This window comes from Aedes albopictus, chromosome 3 (genome assembly GCF_035046485.1).
Source record: "Aedes albopictus strain Foshan chromosome 3, AalbF5, whole genome shotgun sequence".
Classification (NCBI taxonomy): Eukaryota; Metazoa; Arthropoda; class Insecta; order Diptera; family Culicidae; genus Aedes; species Aedes albopictus.
Window position 1 is genome coordinate 112,642,764 of NC_085138.1, and position 14,514 is coordinate 112,657,277.

A 14,514-nucleotide genomic window follows, 5' to 3' on the forward strand; every position below is an offset into this window, starting at 1 on the left:
ACGAAACGACAACAGTGTTGATATTGATATTTCACGGGCTTGGGCGCGAACTCCTGTCAAATTTTCATTCATGAAATGAGCGATCAGCTGATCCGAAACGTCTCACCCGAATAAAACGGTATCATAAAGTTGTGATAAAGCGTATAGTTTTTTGATTATTCGTGGTAACATTAAATGGATGATACAATATTATAAACGTGAATCATATCGATGATTAGACTTATCATATTCGGAATTTGAATGATAGACCGAATGGGTTGTTAAGTATAGTTACCATTCAAAAATGGCTTTTTTCACGAACAAAAATTTTGCTAAATTACCCGCATAATCACTAACTGTAAATGCAACGTTTCTCATACTGTTGATGACTATTACCAATTGACATATAACCATTTCTCAGACTGTCCAAGATAACAGTAAGCTAACCATTCTATGTACATATTTGCCAGTTTGACAAATGGTAATCCGCCAAATTACAGTATGTGGAATAGGCGGTTAAGATAGGTTACCATAAAAAATCGCTCGTTTTCTCGAACAAATTTTTCGCAATACAGTAAAAGATACGGTCAATATATTATCCAGTTTTTCATAGCATTTACTGCAAAGCAAATGGTTAGGGAACAATTTTACAATAAATTTGAAAGAAAACGACCACTGTATGTGTTATTGTTGATTGATGGTCTTTCAATGTGTGAGATATAAGATGTACTGCATAAAGCTGTGGAAAGGAGATTGATCACAGCAGGCGATATAGCGCATTTGAATGTGATGCGAACTGTCAAGCGGACAATGTTGGCATCCCTGCTTGCGTAGCAACAACTCCAGGCGTCACCCAACCGCGTTCACTCTTGCCACTTGCGAACCGACGTCAGCCTGGGTAAGTTGTGTGTGCTGCACGTGAGGGGTGATTCCATCCCAGTGAAATACCAAACTCCACATTTGGCGAATTCCTGCCAGTTTTTTTTTTCGTTTAATTGAGGAAATGGAACCTATATTTTTGCTGGGAGGAATCACCCTTCAATGTGCATGCATTAGTGAACAAGTGAGGGAAACACAAAACCCATGTGAAAAGTGGAAGTTCGGTGTGATATTTTTCGGCGACGTAGCTCCCGCTGGAGCATGCCTGCGGAAAACTATTTGTGCATGGGCAATTATTGACGGGAAAGAGTGCAACAAAAGAACAAATTCCAGCTGCGCTATAGTGATCGAATTGTTTTGTTTTGTGCTTACAGCGTGTTGTTTGTCGTGGGGGAAAACTCCCGGCAATGTCCGCTTACGAAAAGCTAGGTTAGAAAGATCCCGTTGTTTTGCATCGTGCAAATGTCGGATCGGAAGCTTACAGCGTGTTGTTTGTCGTGGAGGAAGACTCCCGGCAATGTCCGCTTACGAAAAGCTAGGTTAGAAAGATCCCGTTGTTTTGCATCGTGCAAATGTCGGATCGGAAGCTTACAGCGTGTTGTTTGTCGTGGAGGAAGACTCCCGGCAATGTCCGCTTACGAAAAGCTAGATAAGAAAGATCCCGTTGTTTTGCATCGTGCAAATGTCGGATCGGAAGCTTACAGCGTGTTGTTTGTCGTGGAGGAAGACTCCCGGCAATGTCCGCTTACGAAAAGCTAGGTTAGAAAGATCCCGTTGTTTTGCATCGTGCAAATGTCGGATCGGAAGCTTACAGCGTGTTGTTTGTCGTGGAGGAAGACTCCCGGCAATGTCCGCTTACGAAAAGCTAGATAAGAAAGATCCCGTTGTTTTGCATCGTGCAAATGTCGGATCGGAAGCTTACAGCGTGTTGTTTGTCGTGGAGGAAGACTCCCGGCAATGTCCGCTTACAAAAAGCTAGGTTAGAAAGATCCCGTTGTTTTGCATCGTGCAAATGTCGGATCGGAAGCTTACAGCGTGTTGTTTGTCGTGAAGAGAGAGTCCCGGTAATTTCCACTGACGAAAATCTAGATTGGAAAGATCCCGTTGTTTTGCTTCGCGCAAATCTCGGATTGGAAGTTTGCATCGTGTTGTTTGTCATGGTAGATAAACATTGGCAATGTACGCAAAAACAAAATACTAGAAAAATCACGTAGTTTTGATTCGTGCAAATGTGGTATCGAATGGTTACAATATATTATTTATCAAGGAGTGTCGTCAATGTTGGCTGGCCAGAAGAAGGATTATGTTAATGCAGTTTGTTTCCTGCGACTAGTGCCTCGATGAATGGCAAGGCAATAAACTTTATCTATAATGTATTTTATCAGATATCTCGAATTTAAACGACGGTGCAATGGGATAAATTTGGGTATAAGATTAAACAAAGACTCAAAGAACAAGATGTTTTTTTTTCTGGATCACCCAGTACCAAACCGGCAATTTCTTTTAAATACTACAAGTATAGAGGCTTGCATTACCAACATAACTAACGAAATGAGATACAATTTGTAAGCATTGCCCTCAAAATTATTTCGCGAGCAAGGACGGCTGTATCGAGCGACCCCGAACGAGAGAAAGAGATTGAGAGATGATGATGACGTCACTGTGCAAGCTCCTATTGCTCGTCGGAAAATATCATTCCCACAATTAAGCACTAAAATGTTCGATCTATTTTGAAAAAAAGTAGCGGCAACATAGTCAGAATGGTACCTCACAATGAAGCTGTATTCGGTAGCTTCATGGCAGCAATTACAACTATGCGATGATGTAATATAACAGTAACTTTTTGCCCGTTGTGATGATTTATAGATTCCGACGCAAATGATTAGGCTCATTTTCAGCGTAGGTGCGTTATAAATGTTTGCTTACAATGCAAAATCATCACCAAATATGTACCTAGCAACACAGCGTAAAATATTCACCAGGACGCGGTCTGGTGTTATATCTGTGGGCCCACGCAACTAATTTTTGCGCAGGAGTCTAAACAGGTGGAATCTCCGCAATATGTTAAATCGTTGTAAGTAAACACTCCAAATTGAGGAGGTATGGAAATTCATTTTTTTTTTGTTAAAAATGTGTAAAACTTCTTTAGAGTAGAAGAAGGATGTGAGATATAAGATGTACTGCATAAAGCTGTGGAAAGGAGATTGATCACAGCAGGCGATATAGCGCATTTGAATGTGATGCGAACTGTCAAGCGGACAATGTTGGCATCCCTGCTTGCGTAGCAACAACTCCAGGCGTCACCCAACCGCGTTCACTCTTGCCACTTGCGAACCGACGTCAGCCTGGGTAAGTTGTGTGTGCTGCACGTGAGGGGTGATTCCATCCCAGTGAAATACCAAACTCCACACAATGTATTTTAAGCTTATGAAATGTGGTTCTGCTGAATTTAAACCGTTTAGAAATAAAAAGGCGGTTATGCGTTTACTGTAGATTTTTTATTCACCAAATATCTATCACCGACCCTAAGACTTTTACCAGCGGCGTCATGGTCGCAATTTTTTCCGCAGTCAAGTTCGCAGATTGTGAACAATCTTCGGTACTCACTTTACGTAATTTATGTTTAGTCCCTTACTGTCAGAGCTGTCAGATCAGTGTAACACGCTAAATAAAATTTACACAAAAGGCAATTTACACGGAAAAAAATACACGGTTATGAATATTTATTGGGTACCGGACTGGTCACCGAAAATTTGATCGTTTTCTTTGGTACATCGAGGTCTTGAAATTAGTCTATGCTTTTACCCTCCAATTATCATGCCAAGCAGCCATTCCCATCCTACTAGATCCTTTCCGCCAAGTGTGGCATCGGAAATTAAACTGAGGTTTTGCTGGTTCGAGAGAAAACCGCAGTTTAATTTATGATCACACACTTGGTGGAAAGGGCCCAATAGAATGGGAAAATGCGAATTAATCAAGAAAAAATATAGAACAAAAAACCTAGGCTAAAACATCCTTCACTATGCTCTACTCACTGGCACTTCCGAAGGTCAATAAAAACAAGTTGCTGCAGCAGCTGTTGGTGAACTCAGGAGCGGTCCTCAGAAAGATGAAAACATAGTGCTGGCCATCAGCAGCAGTCGTGGAATACCGGAACTATGCCTACAACATAAAAACAATGCGTATTAGTTAGTGGATCACCATCTGCTGGTATCGATTGCAACTCACCTCAAAATATTGTTAAAGGACACCGTTCTTTTTCTTCTTCGTCTTCAGCTCTACCGGAGGTTTTCAACGATGATGAAGTTGAAGGTGTCGGAGGTCATCGGTACTGGGAGTTATTGGGCTGGATCTGCGAATGCCTCATCCCGGTAAAATCCGTTCACGACTGCAAAGAGAAAAGATCAATGTTTTGGTTGAAAAAACACCGTCTGTCACCAAACCTGTGGCCAAGTATTGAACGCTTAACAGACTACTTACCGAATTGCATAAAATCTGCCGTTTCAGATTTATCCCGGAACAGCTTTTCCAAAACTCCACCAGCAATCGAAATGAATTTCATTTTTTTCCTTTTTTTCTTTGCAAAATGTCAACCTGCAAGAAGGTTCGAGCAAGTTTCTACCCCTCACAAATACCAATGTGTGCAACTGTTTGTCATATTGTGAGACATGAGTAAAATGTAGTTGAATACACATGTGTCAGTGTGTTGTACAAATATGAACATAAACCATTTGTCAAAGTGTGCTTCTATGTTGCAACCATTTCTCGCAAAATTCCATCCTCATATAATTTAACAACATCTGCACAATAGAATACATTGTTACCACTTGCTATTGGTTGATTGAACCATTAAATACAGTTGAATGCACAGAACCTCATATTGTTGAACATGAAAGCAACTGTGTGTGGTACATTAACATTAACATATACGAGACATTTATTGTTTGGAGATTATGGCAAATTGTAATTTGTTATGCGGGTATTCATTTTATAATCAGTTTATCATTTATTTAACGATTTACCGAATAATAAAAACAAATATGAAATATTTCAACACTCTACCCAATCGACTTGAAAAAAATACACCCCTGCAGTTTCCACCGCTGTCAAAGCGAGGTCGAGGTTCGGACGTCAAGTTGTGTTTGTTTTTGTACTGAAGGTTTTTTTTTTAAATTCTGAGGGCCGCTACTCGGATCGCGATTCGAACTGGTGACTGGTGCTGGGATTTCCATTTTCCTTCGCGCGTTGCTTGTGGGCTATATCTGCACGGTGCTCGCGAGTCAATTAATGCGAATGATGTGAAAGCAGCTGGAACAGCCGGAACAGGGTAAGTTAGTTCAATTATTAGCCGACTGCGAACTAGGAAATTGCAACTACGTAGTGACCACCTATCATGCCGCCGATGTGCAGTGCCCTAGAAAAATAAGTTTCCTTCCACGGTACGGTACATGGAGTTCCTTCCTGATGAAGTTTCCCATTCTGCCTAAATCGGCGGAGAGGATAATACGTGACTTCCCATCCCGTCCTGTGTCTCGTAAAAAGCTGGTAACAAATGTTGGTGCCAAATTGAATGTTTCCAAATTTTAAAAGTGACCTCTAAAAGTGATTATATTGAGCTTTTTCATATGTAGGAGACTGAAGCAATTGCTTCCCGACTCTCGCTAAGTGCAGTCTTGAGGAGTTTTCTTTCTATTAGTGTAAAAAAGTGCTGCATTTTCTCGTTTATGAAGAAAAAAATATTTTAAACAACCATATAATGATCATTAGACGTATCATAATCATTTGTGCTATGATATTGTTCGTGTAGTTGAAAATCGGAATTTTTGACACGCGAAAATCGATTTTTCTCCTAAACCGTGTGTCGGACGTACGTCGGGCATAGTGCGCTGGATATAGGGCCAGGTCCGCTGTCCAGCGCACTACGTCCGACGTTAGGTTTCACGTATGGATTTTGGGAAAATTCGATTGTCGGGTGTGGGGAATCTTCGGGTTTCAACTGCGACGACAATACCGGAATAGTATTGAATAGTTCCAATTTTACAACCAGCATTATTCAATCATAAAGCTATGATTATCTATATCATTATCATTCACTGAATTGAACGCGTATGATATGTACGATAACATGAATTGTAAAAATCTATGCGGGCAGTGCGAAAACGTAAATAAAAGTACGCGATTATCACGCTAAGACCAGTTTACCTATTTTTCTAAAATATGGGTAAATTTTATTCAAATTTGCATAAACTTTCCGCAAATATGGATAAATTAACCCTCTAATACCCAATCCCGCCTTTAGACGGGGTATAGTTTGAGCATTTTTGTAATTATTGTTTCGAGGAAAATCAAATGTATTATATTTTTGACTGATATTTAGGACTATTTTGTATATCTCAAAATGGTTTTTGGTTTATTTTAAAGCGTATTTACATTTTTTAAAAATCATTGAAAAATTGATGTTTTAGTCACCTTTTAGAAGTCATTGTTTATTTTGTATTGAATCGCTACAATTAACATACTTTAAGTTTTTCCCAAATCATTCTATCCTTGTTTAATAGTTTAAGGGAATCGAATACACTCTAAAATTATTTTCCTTAAAATTACACGGAAAATAAAATTTTCTGTGAAAAAAAATTAAAATAATAATATTTCAACAATAATCATAAAATCTCAAAATGTTTTTATCTCAAAAAATCTGTTGCCCAAATTGGCTTCCAGGAAAAATATAAAAGTGTGGGGATGTTCAAAAATAAAAATTAGAAAAATCAAAAACTGAAATTCACGAAATCGAGAATTAGAAAGAATCATCTTCCAAAACATGTTTAAATCGATTTTAGATGACGAAAAATGCTATTTAGATCAAAATCAAAAATTTGGGTATTAGAGGGTTAAGCTCATATTTTGGAAAAGTGCACAACCGCATTTATAGGTAATATTAACCCATATTTGGGTTACAATTACTCATATTTGTGTCCACATTACCCATATTTGAGTTCTGTTTACCTATATTTGAGTATCATTTACGCATATTTGCGGTTGTGCACTTTTTGGAAAAAAGGTAAACAGATCTTAGCGTGTACATCAAATAGAGTTGATAGGTCCAATCTGTAAATGTTGGCATAATTAATTATTGGTTTCTTTAGCGCTGTTGAGATAACGTTGGTTTGACGCAATCTCGGTCTTCAGTGGAATTACTCAAATTTGTGTCAAACACTGATAATAGTGGTAAGTCCTCAAGTACACAGGGTCAAATTTTGACAATAAATGAAACTTCGGGTTTTACCCACGTTTAACCGCGACACCAATAATCAAAGCATATTTCTATATTAAGTTTAAATAAAGGCGAAAGTAACATGGGCGAGTTCTCTTTATCGACTCTCTTTTCTTCAAATTAAAGTGACAAGATGCAAGTTTGATTGCACTTTTTGATCATAATTATGATGGTTGCGATGCAATCTAGCGTCTAAGTGTAAAAAAGTTTGATTAAATTTGTATCTTGTCACTTTAATTTGAAGAAGAGAGTCGATGAAGAAAACTCGCTCATGTTACTTTCGCCCTTACCAGTGAAGGGAATTGTTAGACAAAAGAGGCACAAAACAAGCAACAAAGAAGACGCGGCGATTACTCTTTATCCCAACTGGTAACAGATAATGATATGATCTCGATTTTTTTTGTTGCAGACAAAACGGAGGCTGAATTTGTTGCATACTTTTCAACTCGTGAATAATCAATTATTACTAAACCAAAATCGGAACTTTTTGATGATACATTTTCAGCAGCGTTGCAGTGTTTACCGACTCGAAGTTAGCGCTCGAAAATCATAATGCAAGGCTTAAACATCTTTAAACTCATGGTGCGCGATCTTTGTCCTATGCTGTTCAAGTTGGGACAAACCAAGGGACAAACGTATGTCGCATTGGGTAGAATATTGTCGGGCCGCCACCAAACCGGACTTCGCACAATCAAGTCGCGACGCGACCCAACTCGCGACGTTTTTTAATCATGTCAAATGTAGTGCGCATCCTTCCCGTTGTTGTCAGCAACACAGCGCACTAGATGCGAAACAGTTGCGACACTTGTGGACCAAGAAAATGGCAATTTTTGATTGAATGTTAGTCTTGATTCCAACCGGATAGACAATATCGCAACAAATTCAGGTTGCGACGTTGTCGTTATTGTTGCACGATGGTTGAATTTTGATTCACTGGCCCTTACTAATCTCAATATCTAGATTTATAGAAAGGCAACACAGTTTACACGCTTAGATCAGTTTACCTTTTTTCCAAAAAGTGCACAACCGCAAATATGCGTAAATGATACTCAAATATAGGTTGACAAAACTCAAATATGGGTAATGTGGACACAAATATGAGTAATTGTAACCCAAATATGGGTTAATATTACCTATAAATGAGGTTGTGCACTTTTCCAAAATATGAGTTTTATTAACCCATATTTGCGTAAAGTTTACGCAAATTTGAATAAAATTTACCCATATTTTAGCAAAATAGGTAAACTGATCTTAGAATCAGTTTAGAATCAATCTCCATCTCGAACCGCGAGACGAACAGTGCTGTTTATTTTTTCTTTTCGCCCTTATTCAAGCAAACGCTTGAATTCCGACCATGCGTGTCCATATAATTTGATTTGAGAACAATTCACTCAAATCGGCTTTTCCCTGTCCCTTATGTTCATTAAGACCAGCTAGGTCAGATGAATAAATTAATAAATAAATAAATAAATAATTGGGCCTTCACTGTGAATAGTGTTGCCACATACAAAAACGTACAAAAGTTAACGGTCATCGAAATGCGCAGGGTACACGCTTCGCAGTTGGTGTGACAAAGAGCGAGAACGTTTGTTTTGCAACTTCGCTGTGGTCCTCTCGTTCTGGCCAACGTAAAGCACCGCACGAAAGTTTGACGTGATACAAAATCGACGAAAGTACTGATGCGCTCTTCTTTCGCTTGGCTTCGTGGTGTTTTTCTTCGAGTGAGTTTTTTTTCGAAACGGTGGACGTGTGAGTTTGCTAAAAAATCTGTAGGAAAATCGCTTTTTCCTCGGAAAAATTGAGCATTTTCGCGATCGATTCTAGCTGCGTCGGTTTACTTTGGTTGTGCCAAATAACGGGAATGTGAAATATTTGTGCGGGGTACTGACGCGTAAGTGAAAACGGTGTTTTGAAAAAGTGGAGTCGCTTCTATGGAGGCTTTTCTGCGATTCCGCTGCTGGCTGGTGTTTTGAGCTGCTGATGGAGGAAAGCTCCGAGCAAGGTTGCTCCGTTTGTTAGCTGTTGCGGTGTTCTGTTTTGGGAGTTTAATGTGTGTTTTGTGCCATCTAAAAATACTTCCGAAGTGAATTGTGCAAACGTTAATAATTTTGGAGAACGAAGAACGAAGTGCATCCATTGCACTTACTGGCAGGGTGCCGTTGTGGGAGTGTCGACAATCAGTAGTTCCATTAGGCAAACTAGTGTTAGATAACGAGGGGCTGAAAGGGGGGATTCGCTATCGCTCAGGATTGGCAATTTTATCGCATTCAGACTGCTTATTAATTGATTCAATTCAATAAAATTTCAAATAGCAGATCATATTAATGCTCTGAAACCTCGTTAGTTTTTTAGGGTAAAAATAAGGCTTCACTATGCACTCCATGATTTACGCAGGAAGCTATGCGGTACATGTTCAAGTAATTCGTGAAATAATGCACAATGATATCTCCAATACTAAAAACAGGAGACTTTTTAGTGTTCTTCAATGCATTCTTTCGGCAACGTTTTTTCTTTAGGGATTAGGGAACGTTCAAAAATTACGTCCAACATTTTGGGGGGAGGGGGGGTCTAAGAAAGTGTGACAGTACGTGTATTAGGTATAGGAAAATAGCGTGACAGAGGGGGGAGGGGGGGTCTAGAAATCCCGAAAAACGATGGACGTAATAAATGAATCTTCCCTTAACTGACCTAATAAAATTCTCTTCGTGGATTTTCTATTTCGCTAATTAACTTGATCAAAATAAATAACCTACAGCATTATTCTTCTTGTTCCTATATCAAGAAGACTTAGTAACCATTCAATATAGATTTTTACCAAAAGAATCTTTGGACAACTAAATACATTTTCTCTAACAAGACAAATGAAGTTGAAAAAGAGAAATCGATAGTCATTCTCAATTTGATTCGACATTTTAGTGAAAAGTTGTGTTGAACTAGTTACTGCCTCCATATTCCTTTTGTTGTGATATACTGTTTCAGAAATGAGTTAACAGCTTGGTTCACACAGGATGTCTACTACCTGGAAAAACCGGGAATCTTCAGGAAATTTTATTTAAGAGGGTAAAACCTGGAATACCCAGGGAAAATTTTGAATACTCAGGGAAATTTTACACCGATAAAAATGCATTGGGTCGAATGTACAAAAGTAGCGAACTTAACTACTTGTAGATCTACTTAGAAGTAGAGTCCATAGAGCTTACTACATTGTAATTGTAATTGTAATTGAATTTGTTGGTTGGAATGAATAAAAAAAGTTTTTGAATATATAGTATTATTTACGTAAGGACGTGGGTAGACGTGGGTGAATCTGGAAGTTAAAAAACTTCACTACCAGAAGTTTTCCAAAAATTCATGAATTTCGACCAAACACTCACGAAGTTTTTTACGAAGATCCTGCATAATTTATTTCCAGAATTTCTGGAATAGTTCCTGCGTTTTTCCCAAAGACATTTCCGTGGGATTTCTGCAATGATTTGTCCCGAGATCTTAACAAGTGCTTCTCTAAGGATATATTGCAGATGTTATCGCGGAATTTCTCATGGATTTTTTCTCGAGGTTCCTGTTGAAGATTTTCCGTGAATGCTTCTGGTGTTCCTCTTCTACCCCACGAGACTTTTCTGTGATTTCTACCAAAGTTGCTACAGTAGTTATTCTTGGGATTTTTTCTAGAGCTCCACAACGATTTCTCAAAGAGTTTTTCACGAATTTTCTGCAAGCGAATTGAAAGTGATTGATACTCGATCCGACCATAGATTTTTTTTTAAATTCGAAGTGTGCTAACCAGAAATTAGTAAAATTTATCGATGGGGAACGAAGCGTTCAACGGACGGTTGATAGTTGATCCAGATAAAATACGGGGAACCGTGGCAGACTGCATCTAAATTGTATGCCATTGTTAATCGTGGATGCTGTTATTTCGTGGAAGTTTGCTGCCAAAGTAATAAGGTACCCCGGGGCAAGTGGGACCTAAAAAAATGCTAGTTTAGTTTTGTCAAGCCAAAAAATTTCAAACACGAATAATTTTATAATTCCAATGGTTCTAAAAGACATTGTTGGTATATTTCTTCTTATTAACAGGCATTTATACTGTTCCGAATTTTTTACATTCTGTATATTATGCATATAATGAAAAGTGCAGTACATACATCTTTATTTACTCCGTATCATGGGGCAAGTGGGACCTATTCGGAATGTTTATACAAATGGGTTAATATGGTTGCTGCTTATACATACAGTGTCGGACAAAATAATAAGACCACCGGTCCTATTTCATACAAAATGGCCAAGTTTGACGATATGGTACTCGGTTTCTAGTAATCCGATTTGGCTGAAATTTTGACAGCCGACATGAAATCACGGGAATTTTGATTTGTATTAAATTGATTAAGTTCTGTTCACTACTTTCAAAGTTACAGATATACGGTGCGACAAAATTCTAACACCAATTTTTTATGATGGTTATTTGTGGTTAATTAAATAAAAATGTCACCAGGTTTAAATGGCATCCTTAATTTTAGTACTTGTTTATCAATCATCAAGTATCAGATACTCACATATATCCTTTGGTAATGGCAATCTAAAAGTGGTCCTTGTAGTGTATTGAGTATTACTAGTGCATTTTGTTCAGTGTGGATACCTTCATTACTACTACAGTCAGAGTTGAATTAGAAGATGGATGGTAACGGCATGTAACGTTATATCGAAGGTATAAAGGATTAAAGAGGCCATCGGAGATTTCTCTTTTGGACCACAGCCAACAAAGTATTTAGAAGTGTTTTATATTTCCAACTTATAGAAAGCTATTCCCGAATAGTACCAGAGTCCTTCTCCATTTACCCCGCTGCTCGTATTTTATCCGTTGGTCGAACCTCCCTGCCGGATACATCAGCTGACGACGAGACAACCGGACATCTATACACCATAGTCGTAAGTAAACGACTGACAGTTTGGAAACTCAGTTGAAGTGCAGACGGCTTGGCGAACAGTGTAAAACGCGTGCGATCGGCAATCCTTGTTTCGTCCGGCGGTAGCAAATCACAAGCGAAAAGTGTACGGGAGTGTTTCACCGAAATTATCGGTAACGTTAGATATCGGAAGTGGCATAGTAAGCAAAACCAGCTAATTTCCCGTTTGAGCTAAAATTAGCAAAAATCTTCTAGTTCCTCGACGAAAATCACGGATTCGGTGATAGTGAGATCAAAACCTTTGATACGACCGACCATTTTGTTTTTTGGCGTCGGTTAATTGTTCAATCGGCACTATACATGCCATTTTCATAAAAAAGGTCTTTTGTGGTGTTATCTCTAATTCTAATTAAGCGATCAGCAGTTGAAGATCCTTTTGGGGCGTTTTAATAAAAGTGCTTTTTGTATAATCATATAGTTGATCTGGCGCTTCAGTGAATATCCAGTGAAAGCGGGCTCTGGAATTGTTATCCCCGCGTCGGAGCTGTAGCGCAAGGTGCCAGCGGGTTTGTGTGCTTTAACAGTGCTGAGGAAGTTTCTATCAGGAGCGAGGCCACCCGCCCGGTTTACGACTGGTCAAGCCGTGCCAGCTAAGGTGTCAGCGTTCACCCGTGGAGATCAGTACAACCAAATTCACACCAGCGAGTATCGAGGTCATTGCCCTTGATCGATTCATCGACCGTTTGGATAGTGCGTGAGTGAGCAGTAAACCGTTTTTTAACAAAAAAGATGGCATTTAATGGAATGGCTACTATGATTGAGCCATATAGAAAGGGTTCTTCCTTTTGTGATTGGGTAGATCGGCTTGCCTATTGTTTCCAGGCCAATGCCGTTACCGATGAAATGAAGAAAGCCCATTTGATAACGCTAGGGGGAACAGCCTTGTATTCCGAACTTAAACTTCTATATCCAAATGGTGCATTAGATACAGCTGTTTATACAGATATTGTGGCAAAATTGAAATCTAGACTTGAAAAAATCGAACCAGATGTAATACAACGTGCCCAATTCAATTCGCGGATTCGACAGGCCGGGGAGACATTAGAAGACTTCGTATTAGCTCTAAAGCTTCAAGCCGAGTTTTGTGGCTTCGGTGATTTTAAAAATATGGCGATACGAGATCGTATTGTAGCAGGGGTTAATGACAAAGCTCTCCAACAAAGGCTACTAAATGAAGAGAAGCTTACGTTGGAGACGGCTGAAAAGATTATTACGACATGGCAGATTGCTGAAACAAACGCGAAAGCTTTGGGAAGTAGGGAAAACAGCTGGGATCAAATTGCCTCATTGAAAATGGGTGATACTACAACAGGGGTAGCCATGAGAAAATTAGCTAGAACTTTTGAATTGGCCAAACAAGGTGAAAGTCCCAGAGGATCCGTCAGGAGTCGTTTAGGGTACAGACAATGGCCGGAGCGTCAAGGGGCTTACCAACGGCAGTATAATGATGGGGTTAATCCAAGGTCAATGCACTCAATGGTTAGGCGCAACCCAGAACACAAAAGGCCCTCACGTTTTTCCAATTTCACATGCGATTATTGTGGTATAAAAGGACATATCAAGAAACGCTGCTTTAAATTGAAAAACTGGAAGAGGAATGCGGTCAATATGGTGGACAACCAGGAAGCTTCAACTGTGGACGAGGAATTGCATGACCTAATCAACAGGATGAATACTAAGGAGTCGGATAGCGAGGACGACGACATGGATGAAGGTGAGAGTGAGAATGAAGAATTAGAGTGCATGAATATTACCTCAATTAACAAAATAAATAATCCCTGTTTATTGGACCTATCTATTGAGGGGAAAAGTATTAGTATGGAAATTGACTGTGGGTCTGCAGTAACTGTGATAAATAAAAGGCAATATTTTTCAATACTTGACAAACCTTTACAGAAATGCAGCAAAACTTTGGCAGTAGTGAATGGTTCCAAATTGGATGTTCTTGGAGAAGTGAAGGTTTTGGTCAAGTTCAAGGGGAAAGAAATAACTTTGAAGTTGCTAGTGCTTGACTGTAATAACAATTTTATTCCATTATTGGGTCGAACTTGGTTGGACGTATTGTTTCCTAACTGGCGAAATTTTTTTTCAAATCATGCTATGATTAATAACATGATAAGTGACAACAGTGAGACAGTGATTAATGACTTGAAACAACAATTTTCTAAAGTATTTGTCAAAGATTTTTCAACGCCAATAGCGGGTTTCAAGGCTGATTTAGTTTTGAAAACCGAGGTACCAATTTTCAAAAAAGCCTATGATGTACCATATAGGTTAAAAGATAAAGTTGACGATTACTTGGATAAATTAGAAAAAGAGCAAGTTATAACCCCAATAAAGACTAGTGAGTGGGCTTCTCCGGTGATTGTTGTTATAAAAAAAAATAATCAAATCAGGCTTGTAATTGATTGCAAGGTTTCG

General features: G+C 38.9%; 2 protein-coding genes and 1 long non-coding RNA gene across 9 annotated transcripts in view; 2 read left to right on the forward strand and 1 right to left on the reverse strand.

Moving 5' to 3' along the window:
• Positions 1–14,514, forward strand: part of LOC109420033 (uncharacterized) — a 265,784-nt gene that overhangs the window by 14,045 nt on the left and 237,225 nt on the right. The gene's annotated exons all lie outside the window — the stretch shown is intronic.
• Positions 3,894–4,499, reverse strand: LOC134290037 (uncharacterized). The gene is made up of 3 exons (XR_009998814.1): positions 4,339–4,499; positions 4,087–4,246; positions 3,894–4,020 (listed from the first exon to the last, which is right to left on the reverse strand). It is a non-coding gene; the product is annotated as an uncharacterized LOC134290037 (long non-coding RNA).
• Positions 8,839–14,514, forward strand: part of LOC109409562 (fizzy-related protein homolog) — a 99,301-nt gene continuing 93,625 nt past the window's right edge. For 4 of the 5 annotated variants that reach the window (XM_029876262.2, XM_029876268.2, XM_019683007.3 and 1 more), the window contains exon 1: positions 8,839–9,020. The gene's annotated coding sequence lies outside the window, so the exon portion shown is untranslated. Of the gene's footprint in view, positions 9,021–9,112; positions 9,132–14,514 lie in introns of those variants that run through there. The other variant, XM_029876275.2, reaches the window with a different exon arrangement.